Raw genomic sequence first — 20641 nt, 5'->3', positions numbered from 1 at the left:
TTCTTCAATTTCACAAACTTAAGAGGTGCCACTCTATAGGGAGACTTAGATATTGGGGTTGTCCCCGGGGACGAAATTAATATCAAATTCACCTACTCCATTTGGAGGTAATCCGAGCAAGTCATCCGAGAATATATTAAGGAAATCTCTTAACACAGGAGTTTTATTTAAATTATTTTCTTGATCTGAATACTCTTTTATAAATACAAGATAGCTACAATAGCCCTTTTGTATAAGTCGATGAGCTTGAAGTAATGATATAAGACAAGAAGGTGAATCAAGCCTAATGCCCTAAAAATAATGAATTGGCTAAGTTAGTATGCAAAAAGTGATCACTTATGTAGAACATTCTATATTGACAAATATGAAGATAGTCAATTAATACCAAGTGTAATATTAGAATACTGAATCTCTAGGAGAATAAAATTAGCAAAAAAAATTTGTGTTCTCAAATAGAAATCAAATAAGATTGATAGATCAAGTTTGTTGTCAAAGAATCCCCAACATAGGTAGTTACATATAGCATATAATTCATTAGTCTAGGTTGAACACCTAAGTGATAAGAAAAATATTATAAAACAAAAGATAGTTTGTAACTAGGGTCAAATAAAACTTTACATTTCAATTAGAAACTTAAATAATACATTCGACTATCGATTTAAAAGCTCTGAAATCCTATATAATGATAGCATACACTCCGACATGGGCCTATGATATAGAAGGCAGTGGCTATTTCTTCTTATTCGAAAGGTAATCTTTTATGTTACGATCGAACTTTCCATAGGAAAAACAGGCTCCAATTAATCGAAACCACTAACTTTTTCATGATTTAAAATGTATTTTACAAAAGATTGAGCCTTTATGATGGCTTCTCTTTCTCAAACTTGATGTTTTTAACCCTCATGTTACCACTTTATGATTTATTTTTCCTATTATTTTTGTAGTGAAGCTTGTCCTTGCTATTCTTGCCCTTGATCTCTAGAATATCCTCAATATTTTTTTCGATTATTATAGCTTTTTCTACCACATCAGCATATGCTCAGAGCTATAAATCTGATATCCGATTTTTGATTGCTGACGACAGTTTCCTTTTAAATCCCTATGACTTTCTAGATTATGGAGATAAGTATAGAAATCTATGAGCACAAAAATCAAGTTTATCACTTTTTATCACCCTCAAATTGATAGTCAATGCGTTGAAATTTATATCGGATCTCTCTCATTTCATTATGTATATGCTATCAGGAAGCATGGTGTACTTGGAATTATAACATTCCTCCTAGATTTATTTCTAGATATTTTGATTGTTAAGAACGAATAATCTATCCCGAAATATCAATAGGATATCTTCGATGACAAAAAAATCTGATTTCAATCAATTTTCTACTTCATTCCTCGAGTAGACTAAACGTAGATCTTGTAATTGTCATTCTTAATTTGTCGAATGAGATAAGACAGAACCCAGATAGAGGCTATATAAATAATCGAGTCTCACACTATCCTTAAAACGGTCAGGTAATAATTTTTTTCAATGACTTCTTTTGCTTCACCACTAGATTAGCAATAAAACTTGTACATTTTCTACTACTTATATAAACTACAACATTGGCTTTACCAAAGTGATAATTGATGGTTTAATCATAATCCTTTAAAATTTATATATATCTCCGTGATCTCATATTTGGTTCTTTCTAGATAAAAATATACTTTATACTCTTGTAATCAGTAAATATTTCAAATGTTCGCCAATATAAATAGTATATCAAAATCTTATAGCAAAAGTAATTGCAACTAATTTCAAATCAAGAGTTGAATAATTTTATTCATAATTTTTCAATTGTTTAGAAGTATAAACAATCACTTTCCAATCTTTCATCAAAATATAATCAAGGTCTTTTTTCGAAACATCTGTATAAACTACAAATCCCTCGCTCCCATTTGAAATAGAGATAATAGGGGATTGGTCAATCTTCATTGTAACGCTTAAAATCTTCACCCAATTCAAATGTCACATTCCTTTGGGTTAGTTTGGTGAGAGGAGTAACAATTCGAGAGATCCCTCTCGATATCTCTTGTAATAACCTGTCGTGCCCAAGAAAATTCTCATTTTTGGACATTGCAGACAATTATACAAAAATTCACATTGTTACCCTTCGCATACAATAATATATCATCAACAAATACAATTATACAGTGATCTAAGAGTGGCTGAAATATCTTATCCATTAGATACATAAAAGCTGCAAGGGCATTTGTCAATCCGAATGGTATTATTAAGAATTCGCACCGATCATATTAAGTTCTAAAAGCTATATTTGAGGTATCCTTTTTCTTAATCTTCAATTAATAGTAACCAAATCTCATATCAATCTTCGAAAAGACTTGTGCACTATACAATCGATTAAATCAATCATCAATTTTGGGTCGATGATACTTATTCTTAATGTGCACCTGATTCAACTATGTATAATCGATACAAGGCCTCAATGGTTCATTCATTTTCACAAACTTGAGAGGTGCCACTCTATAGGGAGGCTTAGATATTGAGGTTGTCCTCGGTGACGAAATTAATAGCAAATTCACCTACTCCATTTGGAGGTAATCCGAGCAAGTCATCTGAGAATAGAATAGGGAACTCTCTGGACACAGGAGTTTTATTTAAATTAGTTTCTTGATCTGAATACTCTTTTACCAATACAAGATAGCAACAATAGCCCTTTTGTATAAGTCGATGAGCTTGAAGTAACGATATAAGGCAAGAAGGTGAATCAAGCCTAATGCCCTTAAAATAAGAATTGGATGAGTTAGTATCCAAAAAGTGATCACTTATGTAGAACAATATATATTGACAAATATGAAGATAATCAATTAATACCAAGTGTAATATTAGAATAATGAATCTCTAGGAGAATCAAATCAGCAAAAAAGTTTGTGTTCTCCTATAGAAATCAAATAAGATTGATAGATCAAGTTTGTTATCAAAGAATCGCCAACAAACGTAGTTACATATAATATATAATCCATTAGTCTAGGTTGAACACTTAAGTGATAAGAAAAATATTATAAAACAAAAGATAGATTGTAACCAAGGTAAAAAAAAACTTTAGCATTTAAATTAGAAACTTGAATAATATATTTGACTACCGATTTAAAAGCTCAGAAATCCTATACATTGATAGCATACACTCCGATATGGGCAGATGATCTAGGAGGTAGGGGCTATTTCTTCTTATTCGAAGGGCAATCTTTTACTTTACGATCCAACTTTTCATAGGAAAAAAAGGCTCCAATCAATCGAAACCATTGACTTTTTCATGATTCAATATGTATTTTGCACAAGATTGAGTCTTTGTGATGGCTTCTCTTTCCCAATCTAGATGTCTTTAACCCTCATGTAACCACTTTATGATTTATTTTTCCTATTATTTTTGTAGTGAAGCTTGTCCTTGCCATTCTTGCTCTTGATCTCTTGAATATCCTCAATACTTTTTTCGATTATTATAGCTTTTTCTACCACATCAGCATATGCTTAGAGCTATAAATCTGATATCCGATTTTTGATTGTTGTCCACAGTCTCATTTTAAATCCCTATGACTTTCTAGATAATGGAGATAAGTATAGGAATCTCTGGACACAAAAATCAAGTTTAGCACTCTTTACCACACTCAAATCGATGGTCAATGCGTTAAAAGTTTATATCAGATCTCTCTCATTTAATTATGTATATACTATCAGGAAGCATGGTGTACTTGGAATTATAACTTTCCTCCTAGATCTATTTCTGGATATTTGGATTGTTAAGAACGAATATCTATCCCGAAATATCAATAGGATATCCTTGATGACATAAAAATCTGATTTGATTCAATTTTCTACTTTATTCCTAAGTAGACTAAACGTAGATCTTGTAATTGTCATTCTTAATTTGTCGAATGAGATCATATAGAACCTGGATAGAGGCTATCAAAGTAATCGAGTCTCGCACTATCCTAAAAACGTTCAGGTCATAATTTTTTTTAATGACTTCTTTTGCTTCACCACTAGATTAGCCATAAAACTTGTACATTTTCTATTACCTGGATAAACTACAACATTGGCTTTACCTAAGTGATAACTGATGGTATAATCATAATCCTTTAAAATTTATATATATCTCCATGATCTCATATTTGACTCTTTCTAGGTAAAAATATACTTTATACTCTTGTAATAAGTAAATATTTCAAATATTTGCCCATATAAGTAATATATCTAAATCTTTATAGCAAAAATAATTGCAACTAATTTCAAATCAAGAGTTGAATAATTTTATTCATAATTTTTCAATTGTATAGAAGTATAAACAATCACTTTCCCATCTTTCATCAAAATACAATTAAGGTCCTTTCTCAAAATACCTGTTTAACCTACAAATCTTTATCTACCATTTGAAATAGAGATAACAGGGCACCAGTCAATCTACATTGTAACTCTTGAAAACTTCGCTCAAAATCTTCACCCAATTCAAATGTCACATTCCTTTGGGTTAGTTTGGTGAGAGGAGTAGCAATTCGAGAGATCCCTCTAGATATCTTTTGTGATAACCTGCATGCCCAAGAAAATTCACATTTGTTGGACATTGCTGACAATTATACAAAAATTCACATGGTTACCCCATGCATATAATAATATATAATCAACGAATACAATTATACAGTTATCCAAAAGTGATTGAAATATCCTATCCATTAGATACATAAAAGCTGCTAGGGCATTTGTCAATCCGAAAGGTATTATTAAGAATTCGCACCGACCATATCAAGTTCTAAAAGCTATATTTGAGGTATCCTTTTTCTTAGTCTTCAATTAATAGTAATCAAATCTCATATCAATCTTCGAAAAGACTTGTGCACTATATAATCGATTAAATCAATCATCAATTTTGGGTTGATGATACGTATTCTTAATGTGCACCTGATTCAACTATGTATAATCGATACAAGACCTCAATGGTTCATCCTTTTTCTTAACTAATAACTTCGGAGCACCCCATGATGAAACATTAGACTAAATGAAACTTTTATCTAACAGTTTTTGTAGTTGCTTATTAAATTTCACAAACTTGAGAGGCGCCACTCTATAGGGAGGCTTAGATATTGGGGTTGTCCTCGGTGACAAAATTAATAACAAATTCACCTACTCCATTTGGAGGTAATCCGAGCAAGTCATCCGAGAATAGAATAGGGAACTCTCTGGACACAAGAGTTTTATTTAAATTAGTTTCTTGATCTGAATACTCTTTTACAAATACAAGATAGCAACAATAGCACTTTTGTATAAGTCGATGAGCTTGAAGTAACGATATAAGGCAAGAAGGTGAATCAAGCCTAATGCCCTTAAAATAAGAATTTGATGAGTTAGTATCCAAAAAGTGATAACAATCTATATTGACAAATATGAAGATAATCAAATAATACCAAGTGTAATATTAGAATACTAAATCTTTAGGAGAATCAAATCAGTAAAAAAGTTTGATTTCACCAATAGAAATCAAATAAGATTGATAGATCAAGTTTGTTATCAAAGAATCCCCAACAAACGTAGTTACATATAGTATATAATTTATTAGTCTAGGTTGAACACCTAAGTGATAAGAAAAATATTGTAAAACAAAATATAGATTGCAACCAAGGTCAAATAAAACTTTAGCATTTAAATTAGAAACTTGAATAATACATTTGACTATCGATTTAAAAGCTCAGAAATCCTATACATTGATAGCATACATTCCGATATGGGCCGATGATCTAGGAGGCAGGGGCTATTTCTTCTTATTCGAAGGACAATCTTTTACTTTACGATCCAACTTTTCATACGAAAAAAAGCTCTAATCAATCGAAACCACAGACTTTTTCATGATTTAATATGTATTTTGCACAAGATTAAGCCTTTATGATGGCTTCTCTTTCCCAATCTAGATGTCTTTAACCCTCATGTTACCATTTTATGATTTATTTTCTCTATTATTTTTGTAATGAAGCTTATCCTTATCATTATTGCCCTTGATCTCTTGAATATCCTCAATATTTTTTCGATTATTATAGCTTTTTCTACCGCATCAACATATGCTCAGAGTTATAAATCTGATATCCGATTTTTGATTGTTGACCATAGTCTCCTTTTAAATCCCTATGGCTTTGTAGATAATGGAGAAACGTATACGAATCTATGGACACGAAAATCAAGTTTAGCACTCTTTATCACCCTCAAATCGATGGTCAATGCCTTGAAAGTTTATATCGGATCTCTCTCATTTCATCAAGTATATGCTATCAGGAAGTATGGTGTACTTGGAATTATAACATTCCAACTAGAATTGTTTCTAGATATTTCGATTACTAAGCACGAATAATCTATCTCGAAATCTCAATAGGATATCCTCGAAGACACAAAAATCTGATTTCAATCAATTTTCTAGTTCATTCCTCAAATAGACTAAACGTGGATCTTGTAATTGTCATTCTTTAATTTATCAAATAAGATCAGATAGAACCGAGATAGAGGCTATCAAAATCATCGAGTCTCGCACTATACTCAAAACGTTCAGGTCATAATTTTTTTCAATGACTTCCGTTGCTTCACCACTAGATTAGCCATAAAACTGGTATATTTTCTACAACATGTATAAACTACCACATTGGCTTTACTTAAGTGATAACTGATGGTATAATCAGTCATAATCCTTTAAAATTTCTATATAACTCCATGATCTCATATTAGATTCTTTCTAGGTAAAAATATACTTTATACTCTTGTGATCAGTAAATATTTCAAATGTTCGCCCATATAAATAATATCTTTAAATCTTTATAGCAAAAAAAATGATAACTAATTTCAAATCATGAGTTGAATAATTTTATTCATAACTTTTCAATTGTCTAGAAGTATAAACAATCACTTTCCCATCTTTCATCAAAATACAATCAAGGTCCTTTCTCGAAATACCTGTTTAAACTATAAATCTTTCGCTACCATTTGAAATAAAGATAACAGGGCACTAGTCAATCTTCATTGTAACTCTTGAAAATTTCGCTCAAAATCTTCACTCAATTCAAATGTCACATTCCTTTGGGTTAGTTTGGTGAGAGGAGTAGTAATTCGAGAGATCCCTTTAGAAATCTTTTGTAATAACCTGCCATGCCCAAAGAAGACAACAGAGATACCTTTCCCATTTAACTACCACTTCCACTTTCTTTGGATCAATAGAGATACCTTTCGCTGAAATCATATGGCCTAAGAAGACAACTTCGTTCAACAAAAATTCACATTTGATGGACTTTATAGACAACTCTTTTTCTCTTAGTATTGATAATACATTTCTCAAGTGATCTTTATGCACCTGGTTACCCCTCGCAAACAATAATATATCATCAACGAATATAATTATACAGTGATCCAAGAGTGACTAAAATATCCTATCCATTAGATACATAAAAGCTGCAAGGGCATTTGTCAATCCGAATGGTATTATTAAGAATTCGCACCGACCATATCAAGTTCTAAAAGCTATATTTGAGAGATCCTCTTTCTTAGTCTTCAATTAATAGTAACCAAATCTCATATCAATCTTCGAAAAGACTTGTGCATTATACAATCGATCAAATCAATCATCAATTTTGGGTAAAGAAAACTTATTCTTAATGTACACCTGATTCAACTATGCATAATCGATACAAGACCTCAATGGTTCATCCTTTTACTTAACTAACAACATCAGAGCACCCCATGATGAAACATTAGACCGAATGAAACTCTTATCTAACAGCTCTTGTAGTTGCTTCTACAATTTCATAAACTTGAGAGGTGCCACTCTATATGGAGGCTTAGATATTGGGGTTATCCCCGGGGATGAAATCAATAGCAAATTCACCTACTTCATTTAGAGGTAATCCGAGCAAGTCATCCGAGAATAAAATAGGGAACTCTCTGAATACAAGAGTTTTATTTAAATTAGTTTATTGATCTGAATACTCTTTTACAAATACAAGATAGCAACAATAGCTCTTTTGTATAAGTCGATGAGTTTGAAGTAACGATATAAGGCAAGAAGGTGAATCAAGCCTAATGCCCTTAAAATAAAGAATTGGCTGAGTTGATATGCAAAAAATGATCACTTCTGTAGAATAATCTATACTGATAAATATAAAGATAGTCAATTAATACCAAGTGCAATATCAGATTTATTATCAAATTAATACTGATAAATATAAAATGATCACTTCTGGATAGATCAAATTTATTATCAAAGAATCCCCAACAAACGTAGTTACATATAGCATATAATTTATTAGTCTAGGATGAACACCTAATTGATAATAAAAATATTATAAAATAAAAGATATATTGTAACCATAGTCAAATAAAACTTTTACATTTCAATTAGAAACTTGAATAATACATTTGACTATCGATTTAAAAGCTCTGAAATCCTGTACAATGATAGCATACACTCTGAAATGGGCCGATGATCTTGGAGACAATGGCTATTTCTTTTTATTCGAAGGGCAATCTTTTACTTTACGATCCAACTTTCCATAGGAAAAACAAGCTCCAATCAACCAAAACCACTAACTTTTTAATGATTTAATATGCGTTTTGGATAAGATTGAGCCTTTTTTATGACTTCTCTTTCCCAATCTAGATGCCTTTAACCCTCATGTTATCATTTTATGATTTATTTTCTCTATTATTTTTGTAGTGAAGCTTATCCTTATCATCCTTGCCCTTGATCTCTTGAATATCCTCAATGTTTTTTTTGATAATTATAGCTTTTTCTACCACATTAGCATATGCTTAGAGCTTTAAATATGATATCCGATTTTTAATTTTTGACCTTAGTCTCTTTTTAAATCCTTTTGGCTTTCTAGATTATGGAGAGAAGTATAGGAATCTATTGACACGAAAATCAAGATTAGCACTTCTTATCACTCTCAAATCGATGGTCAATGCCTTCTCATATCATCAAGTATATGCTATCAGGAAGCATGGTGTACTTAGCATTATAACATTCCTCCTAGATTTGTTTCTAGATATTTGGATTTTTAAGAATGAATAATCTATCCCGAAATATCAATAGGATATCCTCGAAGATACAAAAATCTGATTTCAATCAATTTTCTACTTCATTCCTCAAGTAGACTAAACGTGGATATTGTAATTGTTATTCTTTAATTTATCTAATAAGATCAGATTAAACATATATAGAGGCTATCAATATCACTGAATCTCGCACTTTCCTCATAACATTCAGATCAATTTTTTTTCAATATCCTTCCTATTCTCACCCCTGATCTCTTGAATCTCCTCAATGTCTTTTTCGATTATCGTAGCTTTGTATACCACATCAGTATATGCTCGAAGCTTTAAATCTTATATCCAATTTGTGATTGTTGGCTTTAGGCCCTTTTTAAATCTTTTTGCCTTTCTAGTTTAGTACTACTTATTACCCTCAAACTAATGGTCAATTCTTTGAAAGTATATACCGGATTCCTCTTATATCATTAAGTATGAACCTTTGTGATCGATAAGGACTTGTTTTATATGGAAAAGCCCACTCAGATCATTGAGAAGAAAGAAAATACATTATGATATAGGATTATTCTTCCAATTAAAGTGATTTAGACGTATCATTTTATTGATGAAACTACTTAAGAGCTAGAAGAGGAAATGATATAAGGCGACCGAACCACTTAAACTTGTGTTAGTTGGTTTGATTGAACCAACTAATGCACACAATTATATTAGCACGCGACCTCGACTCCTAACCCTATGCACGCTTCTCTCTTTGTTTTCACCACCGATAATTTCTCCCGCTGCCTCTAAAGTCTTCCGCTACTATCTGCCGCTGCCGATGTCCACTGCCTACTACAATCCGCGACATGACTCCGCTGTCGTGATTGCTGACTGCTGCCTTCTGTTGTCCGCGACTCCGCTGCAGTTGCTACCGTCAGTTGCCTCCTACTGTCTGCGACTCTACTACCGTTACTATTGTTTGCTGTCTGCTGCTTGTAACTCAGCTTCTCACTACTGACTTGTCACCGTAGCTTTTTCAGTCTCTACTCTTCCCTACTATTGTTAACAAAAAATATACTATTCAAAATTTTAATAATATTTATTTATTAGATTAGTCGTAAATTATTAATTACTATTCAAAATAATCTTTATTTATTAGATTAATAATATATTATTTAGGTTTTAACACTACTAATCTTTATTTTTAATTTAATATTATTTATATTTAAATAATTATATTTATAAATTATATTATATATTTTAATATTTTAGAGTGTCTTGCTTCGCTTAGGCGTTTTGGGACCTTGGCGCCTAGCACATTTTAAATCACTGATCTAAACATATAATATCTGAAATTCAAGAGGATTAGGATATGACCAATATCTAAAATTCGGGAGGATCATAATTAAAGCTTGTTAGTTTGACAAGCTTGACGTTTCATATGAGAAATCATGCGTAGGCAAAACTATCACTGATGTGACACGCCAAACATCTCAGATCCTTTAAACACTAGGTGGCACATTACTAGTTTGGGCTTCAAAGTAGTGTCCAATGATGGCCTATCACTTGATTCTATAGTAGTGTCACATGATAATTCAAAACATATAATATCTGAAATTCAAGAGGATTAGGATATGACAATCTTTGTATTTTACATTGCGTATATGCAAAGATGGAGAGATCGCCTAACACAAGGACAACAAACACATTATAAATATGGATAGACCTCACAAGCTTTGAATGATCATGTGATTAAGGGTTTAAGGTATCCCATTACATACAAAAGGTCCCCACTATGCAAGTGCTCATGCGACACTTCAAAATCATCCAATAGACCATCCTTGGACACACTACTCTGGAACCCCATCAAATTATGTGTCATCTAGGGTTCTAAGGATATGAAATATTTGAAGTGTCACATCTCCATTCCAAGAAATACGATTTGTTACTGGTTGGAAGCTCCATTTTTTGGATAGTTTTGCCTACGTGTGAAGACCATACCTAAGCTATGATTATAAGCCAAAAATAGCCATGAAACCTAACCAAAGCTATTAAGCCTACTACAAACCTCTTTGGAATCATAAACAACATCGAAAAGCATAAACATTACATTGAACACCACTAGAACAGCTTCCTCCCTCCTCTTATTCCTTCCTCTTACCTATTTTTCTCTCCTTCCTGCTCGTCCTCCTTTGTCTTCCTCTTCATGTATGACAAAGAGTTACTTATGCATCACCAAGTCATCAAGTATTGTTGAGTATAAAATTCTCTACATTGATCATCTACATTGTTCATCACCCACTTCAATACTTGCAAACACAGTCCAAACTACAACAAGATCAACATCTGAAGTGGATGCCATACTTGTAATTCACATTTAATTGAGTGGTGCACAACTCCATAACAAACTCATCGTTAGAGGTATGCTTAGGCATTTACCCTCAAATCCCTTTTGATTTGTGGTTTACGATTAATTCAACATCACAAACCTCTATAGAAAGCAACACATCGCTACAAGCCTAAAAATTTTTCAAGCATATCCAAACGGTGTAGAGATCATCTTCAATGGGATTATCAAAATGGAAAGAGAGGGATGATTAACATCGTGTTGAGGGCCAATTCCAAGAAGGTGACCTTGTTTGGTTGCACTTAGGGAAGGAATGACTGAAAGATGAAGCCCATTTGATATGGACCATTCAAAGTCTTAAAGCGGATTATTGACAACAATTACCAACTCGAGATGCCTCTATACATAGAGGTGTACAGAGAACCTAAATGCGTATGAAACATTGATGCGGCCTTTGATGTATGACTTGGTGATCGACCAAGAGAAGGCTTTAGACGAATACAACATTGTCGAAAAGAAGGTTACTGCCATGAGACGAGATGCCAAAATAATTGAGTAGGACACAAAGGGTAGAATCAATTCAGTAAAGTGGTTCACAAAAGAAGCCAGTGAACTAGAGTTTCCCCATCTTCAATTTCAGATTCAACTCCAAATGGGGGGAGCCATTATTAGGGACGATGAAACCAGCTCAACTCCAAGTTCGACCATTATTAGGAGTCCCTACTTGAGACTGAGTTAGACTCTAATTGAGAATCTAGGAGTCCTTTGTGTGGACTAAGAGTTTTACCCCTCTTTGAGAATCTAGTCCTTCTTCAGTAAGGAGTTTTACCCATCTGCAACTAGAAGGAAAGGGGTAAGAAGGGAGGGAAATTAGAGAGGTGATAGTAAGAGAAGCCTCAAGAAGCCGAGCTAGTAAGCTAATGAAGTCCAAGCTAATGCTCAAGAACACTACAAGAAAACATTTCAACAGTCACAAAAATTTTGCCACAAATATTTAGTTTTGTCACTAAAAAGTAATTTAGTGACAAGGTTATCACTAAATAAAATTTTGATGTCAAACCATAATTTATCACTAAATCATTAAAATTTGGATATTAGTGATGATATTATTATCAACGCTGTCACAAAAGTTTTTAATTTTTGATAAAAAATTATATTATGATAAATAATATCTGAATTGACAATAATTTCACGTTCGTCATCAAAATTTAACGCATGTTTTGCCAATAATTTATATATTTATTTTTCTATGTATGATTATATATATTAAATTAAACTCACTAAAGCTAAGAATACCTAAATAAGAAATGATTTGCCTAACGGAATTGGCTTACCCTCCTTGCAACTCTCCTTGCAATCAGTAGTAATGTGATTGGCGATTGACAATCAATAACCACCAACGACTGACAACCCGTCTCCTCTGGTGGTAACCCCCTCTCTCTTTCTTCCCTCTTCTCCCTTTCCCAGAAGCCGCTGCACTTTCTCCTCTACAGAAATTGTTGTCACACCCACTATCGCTGGCAACATATCCCCCTTTCCTCTTCCCCCTTTCTTTGCCTTAGCATCTTCCAGCCAAGATCAAACATCTCCAACTTCTATGGTTAAATATTTGTACTGTAAGATCATCAAATCATATGGTTAAAGATTAAACATCTCCAAATTCAACTCATCCCTAGCAAACCCTAAGGAAGCAATCAAATATTGGTTGCTTCCTCAAGCTTCTTGGAGATGTGACCTTGGTGATTGCTAGTGACACTCCTCCATCGAGGATGGACCACCAGCTATACTTTCATTTATGAGCTGAGTTGTAAGCATAGTTTCATATGTGAGTACTCAGCAAAGAACTTTTAAATTGATTTAAGAGCACTTGGAATGCCTATGTTAAGGAAAAAACACATGTTCTAGACTAAAATATTATGCACATAAGAAATACAATAAGAAGAATAAATCATAATGCCTAGTGGAGAAATGTTCAAAGTTTAAGGACATAACAAAAAATAAATGGTAACCAACACAAATGTCCACCTGGCCAACATGAAAAGAGAATAAAGGATCATGTTCATAAGACAAATGCAGGTTTAAATTGCAGATTCATGAGATGAAGTAGTTTTCTAGTAAAGGATCTACTACCTACAAAAAAAATATGCACAAAAATAATTCTAGGAAGGATCTAGATGTCATGTTCAATAAATTCTTGCTGAAAATCTCACATGAATAGGACTTCTGTGCTAAAAACTCTAAAATTTCTCATGTGAAGGCAATTGTATTATACCAGTTTAATTACCATACAAGAACATGGTTTGTAGACTCACGGAGTATTAAAAAGTAGGCTACAACAATTTTGGAAAATAACGGCAAATTTTGGATACGAAGTTAAAATAGCAGCAAATTTTGTACATACTTCAACATGAGTGAAGTTCTAAAAGAACATAAAGACCAACTTTGAATAAAATTACCAAATTATACACTTTTGCAAAAATATCTCAATATAGATAAGCTAAAACGACATTATTCAGGAAGAACTAATCCAATTTGGAAAGGACAAGGTCTTCTGTCAAAAACAGAGTTGGCTTACTGCATATTGTAATAAAAGATGCCACCTTCCATGATGACATTGATGCTAATAAATACCAGAGCTCATCCTTGTCATTTGATCCTACAATAGAACCAAAAGAGGAGTATCTTTTAATTCAATCCAAATTTCATAGCTATAAACCTAGTTAGGTTGCCGACACAAGAACAACCATATTTCCAACTTATGCAACTAAACTTTTGGGTGTTTTGACTTATAGATCACAATCTTTGTAAACTTTTATTTCAAGCTTTTGAGTAAGGCATGAACCAACAACTATCTAACATCAAACTAAGTTTTTCATAGCTATTTAGGCCATGCTGCTTTAAATCCAACTAAACTGTTCTGAACTTTGATCTTATTATACATTTTAATCAGAAAATGACAAATGCAGGTTTAAATTGCAGATTCATGAGATGAAGTAGTTTTCTAGTAAAGGATCTACTTCTTACAAAAAAAATATGCACAAAAATAATTCTAGGAAGGATCTAGATGTCATGTTCAATAAATTCTTGCTGAAAATCTCACATGAATAGGACTTCTGTGCTAAAAACTCTAAAATTTCTCATGTGAAGGCAATTGTGTTATACCAGTTTAATTACCATACAAGAACATGGTTTGTAGACTCACGGAGTATTAAAAAGTAGGCTACAACAATTTTGGAAAAATAACAGACAAAATTCAGAAAGAAGAATATAAATTATGGATACGAAGTTAAAATAGCAGCAAATTTTGTACATACTTAAACATGAGTGAAGTTCTAAAAGAACATAAAGACCAACTTGAATAAAATTACCAAATTATACACTTTTGCAAAAATATCTCAATATAGATAAGCTAAAAAGACATTATTCAGGAAGAACTAATCCAATTTGTAAAGGACTAGGTCTTCTGTCAAAAAACAGAGTTGGCTTACTGCATATTGTAATAAAAGATGCCACCTTCCATGATGACATTGATGCTAATAAATACCAGAGCTCATCCTTGTCATTTGATCCTACAATAGAACCAAAAGAGGAGTATCTTTTAATTCAATCCAAATTTCATAGCTATAAACCTAGTTAGGTTGCCGACATAAGAACAACCATATTTCCAACTTATGCAACTAAACTTTTGGGTGTTTTGACTTATAGATCACAATCTTTGTAAACTTTTATTTCAAGCTTTTGAGTAAGGCATGAACCAACAACTATCTAACATCAAACCAAGTTTTTCATAGCTATTTAGGCGCTGCTTTAAAGCCAGCTAAACTGTTCTGAACTTTGATCTTATTATACATTTTAATCAGAAAAAATCTTGAAAATTAATAGATGAAACAATTATTATTGCATCAAATTATTGTTATCCCAATCATAAATATAAATTGAGCATCAATGAAAAACCCAGTAATTGTTGTCTATATTAAGAAGTCAATCTTGTGTAGACTATGTCATCTTCTAGCTTAAACATAATTATATTAAATATCATTTGTTTATCTTTTTTGACCTTTTAATAAAAAGAATTATACTGGGTGACCACAGACATCATAAACCTAAAAGGACGGATACCAAGAACATAATGAAATAAACAAAAGAGGAAAAAAAATTATACCATATTTTAAAGAGGAGATTATCTTACAGGCCCTACTACACTATATAACTTTTCTTTCCTCAAGAAAGCAGAGCAGAAGAGAAATAAGCAATCAGGCAAATATTTTATAACAAAATGTAGGCATGTGACCACAGACATCATAAACCTAAAAGGACGGATACCGAGAACATAATGAAATAAACAAAAGAGGAAAAAAAATTATACCATATTTTAAAGAGGAGATTATCTTACAGGCCCTACTACACTATATAACTTTTCTTTCCTCAAGAAAGCAGAGCAGAAGAGAAATAAGCAATCAGGCAAATATTTTATAACAAAATGCAAGCATGTGAGAAATTAAAATTGATGGTGCTTTTCAACATCAATTGCCAACAACGCATACAACAAAACAATCATCAAAATCAAACAAGATCTAGAGATAAGGTTCTAAGAAACTCCTATAGGGCTCAACGAATGTGAACTTCAGATTTTGTATTAAATAAATAATTAAATAATTTCACATATCAACAATGTCACCAACAATGACATAGAAAGAAAGCAAATCCTTAAAGATTGGAAAATACTATCTCCTTCCTTGTTCAAGAGAAATTAGGCCTTATTGGTTCATCCGATAACTACTCTTCTAGAGATTTCCCGAGTTGCAAAGGTGATGACAGACATCCTTTATCTCGAGGAAGGATAGAAAAGGGACAAATGAGGCGATCATGAAAATGTCTATGGATTGAGTAAAGGAGGCTCAAGAAGGTAGTTGTGGGGAGTTAGGAAGCAGTGGAGACGAAGGGATTTATCACATTAACATGAAGAGTTTATCATATTAACATCAAGATTTGGTAAAACATATAAATATTACTAAAATATATGAATTATAACTAGGCCACATTGGCAATAGTAAATGACTAGCCTATTACTGTGTAGAGGCAGGCCATTACTACTCACAATAGGCCCATTATTGTTTATTAATGGGAAAAAAGTAATACTAATTGAAAAATTAGAAAAAAAATAATCATCACAAGTACAGTAATACCGAAGAAATTTATTAAATATTATTAAAATTATATACAAAATTATTTAAATATTAATAACATAATATATTAATTCGAAAAATAAAAAATTTCAACATTTCAAGATGGATTCCCACTTTTTGGCACAAAAATAAAATTTCAACAAAATAAATACTAGCTTAATTATTAAAATTACAATAAAGAGGGAAATAGCAAAAAGTTCAAGAAAGATTGAATTTTAGGGTTTAGGGGAAAATATAGATGTTAGATTCATGAATCCATATTCGTCAAGTCAACCAAAAGTCTTATATACGATGATGTATTGACATGTATAACATATCATATGACAGATGTAACAAAATTAGTAATGAAAATGCATTATGGAAAGAAAATGCAAATCAATTATAGCTTCTATTAAAAAGAGATTACTAAAATAATATGATGTGATAAAAACCTACGTATAACATTCCATTAAAAGAATTGAAAGGAGACTAAACTAAATTGCACAAGAATATTCACTCAAGCATTAGAACTACGAAAGTCCAATAAGCTTCAATCAAAACAATGCTTACCTGAATAAATATCACATTGATTTACTGGCTGTGGTCAGTGCCCTCCTTAGCTTGCCATAAAGAACTTCCCACACTCACTAAGCTGATCATAGTATTACAAACAGATTAGCTGGATTTATCAAACACTAATGAATAAACTTTCTCAGCCACTTATTGGCAACCAATCCAATTATCTCTTCTACATCCATAAGAAGCACAAACAGCACGATCATAGCAACACACTATGACCAAATAATCTACTCCACCTCAGGTTCCTTTATCAATGCAATTATGCCATTGACAGAAGGTTTCCTTGCCAATGGGCAGAAATCCATCATGTGGCAAATGAACACTCCATATCCCAAAGAACCAACCTACTGACTCTTTTCCTCTGGACCAAGAGATCAAGAATCTGTGATCAAACAGCAATGATAGGGCTGGAAGAAAGACAAAGCATCACCGGCCTAATGAGAGAAAAAAACCTCCTCATCAATTGCCATCTTCATTGTAAGCTAGGCAGCAGCAGAGCTTGCTATGAAAATCTGTGACCAAACGAATCGATTCAAAAGGATCCTTGTACCGACACTTCTCTGCACCAAGGATCAAGAATTTGCGATAGAATGGCCACCATAGGGTAGGAAACAAGCAAAAGCAAGAGATCACCATCGATGCAACTATAGAAAACCCTCCTTGTTGATCGCCACCTTTGTTTTTAGCCTCTACCAAGGAAGCTAAGCTGATGATGGTGTCTACGGCTAGGTTTTCGCCACCATCGAGGAAGGGGTGGTCATGAAATAGACCATAAGAATCTTTCACAAAGAATCCCTGTACCGAACCATCTTTGGACCAAGGATCAAGAACTTATGATGGAACGATGACAATAAGGATGGAAGCAAGCAAAAGCATGCAATCATCATCGAAGACCGATGCAACAAGAGAAAACTCACCTCCGCCTCGTCCATGAAAAATAGATTAAAAATAGACTAAAAAAGAGGCATTAATGTTTTGTTTGACCAACAGACTAAAAATAGACTAAAAAATAGACTACAAATAGACTAAAAAATAGATTAACTGTATACAAGTAGTTTTGTCTGACCATACCATAATTAACTAAAAATAGACTAAAAAAGAGGCATTAATGTTTAAGATTATGAGAATTAAAAAATGTGATAATTGGGATATGTCATGAGAATTGCAAAACTGAACAATTTTTATGAGAAAAACCTACAAGGCTGGTACTTTTATATAAAGAAAATGTGCAGACATTTGTGCTACAAAGAATCACAAAAAATACAATAAATAATCAATACAAGAAAAGATGAAAGCAAACAACCACAAACAAATGAAACATTTACCAAATTGAATACCTCATCATGAAGAATTGCAGATGACCAAGAATATAAAATACAACAGTTAACAATTTCAACGGTCAAAATAACCTTAAAGCTTCATCACACAAAATACAGAGCTTAATAGATCATAAACCTTACCACCATGGGTTTCTATAAATAAAACAGACGATTCCAATGGAATAGTTTAAATAACTCCATAAAAGAGAGCAAACATATATATAAACTATGTACTATAAATTTAGCCACATAAAAAACTGCAAGTCATAGATCAATAAACGTATCTGATTAGAGAAGCTACAAGCTCCAAGGTCTAAAATCCCCAAGCTAATCTGAGATGTCTACCACCTCGAAAGCTATCAGGGACCAAATTTGCAAACAAGAACCATGAAACAGCCTACAGTCCATATAAAAAAGGACATCAGATGCGATTAATATACTAAATCAAGCATCAAGAACAAGGCCGCCCCTAAAACCGTTGCAGATCTACCTGATCTAACGGTTTCCACTTCAAACAACCAAAGCTTATACCCACCATATCCGTCTCTAAAACAAGATTCCCAGCGCTAGATCAATCAAAAAATAAACACGAAAAAGAAGAGAATGATACCGATCTGAAAACAAGAACAGATATCTAACGGATTGCTTGATCAAAGACACACCGATCCATAATTTAGTAGAGAACACACTTCTAAATGTCTTCAAATCGACTCGAAAATAGCGAAATGATAGACACAGGACTCAATCGATCCGCTCAGGTACACGATCAGCAACCAGATAAACGAAGAAAACATGAAAATAGACAAAGATCTCCATAAATCAAGGAAGAATTCATATGAGATTAAGGTTTTACCCTTCCGAAGCGACACCCTCATTTCTCGGAGACAAAGGAGAGAGGCGACAGAAACGCAAGAACGGGATGACAGAGAGGTCCTCTCGCGTATTAAATGGCAGTGATTCCTCTTTTTTCTTAGGATGCATACAAAGGTCCGTAAAGAAAATCAAGCATATAGAACAAGGCCACCCCTAAAACCATTGCAGATCTACCTGATCTAACAGTTTTCATGACAAACAACCAACCCTTATACCCACCATATCCGTCTCTAAAACAAGATTCCCAGCGCTAGATCGATCAGAAAATGAACACGAAAAAGACAAGAATGATACCGATCTGGAAACAAGAACAGATATCTGTCTAACGGATTGCTTAATCAAAGATCACATCGATCCATAATTTAGTAGAGAACACACTTGAAAATATCTTTAAAGCGACTCGAAAATAGCGAAATGGAAGACACAGGACCCGATCAACCCGGTCAGATACACGATCAGCAACCAGATAAACGAAGAAAACATGAAAATAGACAAAGATCTCCAGAAATCAAGGAAGAATTCACATGATATTAAGGTTTTACCCTTCCGAAGCGGCTCCCTCTTTTCTCGGAGACAAAGCAGAGAGGCGACAAGGAGTGGCTGAGAGTGGTCCTCTCGCGTATTAAATGGCACTGATTCCTATTTTCTTTGAGGAAGCATACAAAGTTCCGTAAAGAAAATTTCAAGAACTCGGAAGCAACGACAGAGCTCGAGGAGAACGAAGACAGAGAACAAACGACGCGTTTCAAGAAATATGATGGGGAGGACAGAGGAGAATATATAGGGGTGGAGTGTCTAGTATCATAGGTCGGTGAGAGGGACGCCCGGGTTGCTAGAAACGATCCGTTAACGGATACGATCTCCACCGTCTCCCTAACGACATCATGAACACGGAATCACCATCAGGCAACGTGGCGTAACGACATCGCCATGAATTGACCGCATTACCCTCTACAGTGACATTTAATATACGAGATGCCTTCAGAACCATTCGCGCCAGTATGGGCACGTGCTACAAAAAAATAATAACAATCGTCACATTCCAATTGTATGTATATTTATATCGATAATTCAGGGCATCATTTATCTTTAAATATATATTATTTAAATTAATAAAAAAATATTTTTTAAGAAAATTCAAGAATGCACGACATTTGAAATCGTAGGAAGCGATCAATCCCCAGAGTAGTATAAAAACTACCCTAATGCCAAAAGAGAGGTCAGACAACCTTTGGTGACGCCTTGTCAAGCAGATCATCGGTCGACACCTGAATGACCTAGCCCTAAGAAGAAATCTTGTAACACA

General features: G+C 33.3%; 1 long non-coding RNA gene across 3 annotated transcripts; it reads right to left on the bottom strand.

The window, feature by feature from the left end:
* Positions 1-4358: 4358 nt before the first annotated feature.
* Positions 4359-20076, bottom strand: LOC135639771 (uncharacterized). Of its 3 annotated transcripts, none has more exons than XR_010497025.1 (4): positions 17135-20076; positions 14888-14968; positions 13975-14055; positions 4359-4585 (listed from the first exon to the last, which is right to left on the bottom strand). It is a non-coding gene; the product is annotated as an uncharacterized LOC135639771 (long non-coding RNA). The 3 variants fall into 3 exon arrangements; XR_010497026.1 differs by lacking the exon at positions 4359-4585 and having other exon boundaries at positions 13695-14055; positions 17135-18859; positions 19878-20076; XR_010497024.1 differs by lacking the exon at positions 4359-4585 and having other exon boundaries at positions 12824-14055.
* Positions 20077-20641: the final 565 nt, after the last annotated feature.

The sequence above is a fragment of the Musa acuminata genome, chromosome BXJ1-4 (genome assembly GCF_036884655.1).
Source record: "Musa acuminata AAA Group cultivar baxijiao chromosome BXJ1-4, Cavendish_Baxijiao_AAA, whole genome shotgun sequence".
Lineage (NCBI taxonomy): Eukaryota > Viridiplantae > Streptophyta > Magnoliopsida > Zingiberales > Musaceae > Musa > Musa acuminata.
Note: the sequence above shows the minus strand (reverse complement) of the source record. Positions and strands in the feature narration are given on the sequence as shown.